A 585-nucleotide genomic window follows, 5' to 3' on the forward strand; every position below is an offset into this window, starting at 1 on the left:
GTGTATAGGTATCTTTTTTATAAAATTACTTCTTTTCCTTTGGGTAGATCCCTAGTGGTGGGATTGCTGGATCAAATGGTAGATCTACTTTTAGTTCTTTGAGAAATCTCTATGCTGTTTTTCATAGAGGTTGTACTAATTTACATTCCCACCAACAGTATATAAGTGTTCCCTTTTTACCACATTTGTACCAGCATCTATTGTTTTTTGACTTTTTAGCAATGGACATTCTGACAGGGGTGAGGTGGTATCTCACCGTGATTTTAATTTACATTTCCCTATTAGTGATGTTGAACATTTTTCATATATTTTTTGATATTAGGCTATTGTCAGATGTCTAACTTGGAAATATTTCCTCCCATTCTGTAGGTTGTCTGTTTACTCTGTTGATTATGTCCTTTGCTGGGCAGAAACTTTTTAGTTTAATTAAGTCCCATTTATCTAGTTTTGTTTTTCTTATATTTGCTTTTGGGATCTTACTCATAAATTCTTTGTGGTCTCTGTCCTTTGGGGACACAAAATTGCCCACATTCCCAGCTCCCACCCTGACCCAGCTACAGCAGAGGTGGTGCGGGCAGCTCAACC

Source organism: Propithecus coquereli, unplaced genomic scaffold (genome assembly GCF_000956105.1).
Source record: "Propithecus coquereli isolate 6110/MARCELLA unplaced genomic scaffold, Pcoq_1.0 Scaffold23, whole genome shotgun sequence".
Classification (NCBI taxonomy): Eukaryota; Metazoa; Chordata; class Mammalia; order Primates; family Indriidae; genus Propithecus; species Propithecus coquereli.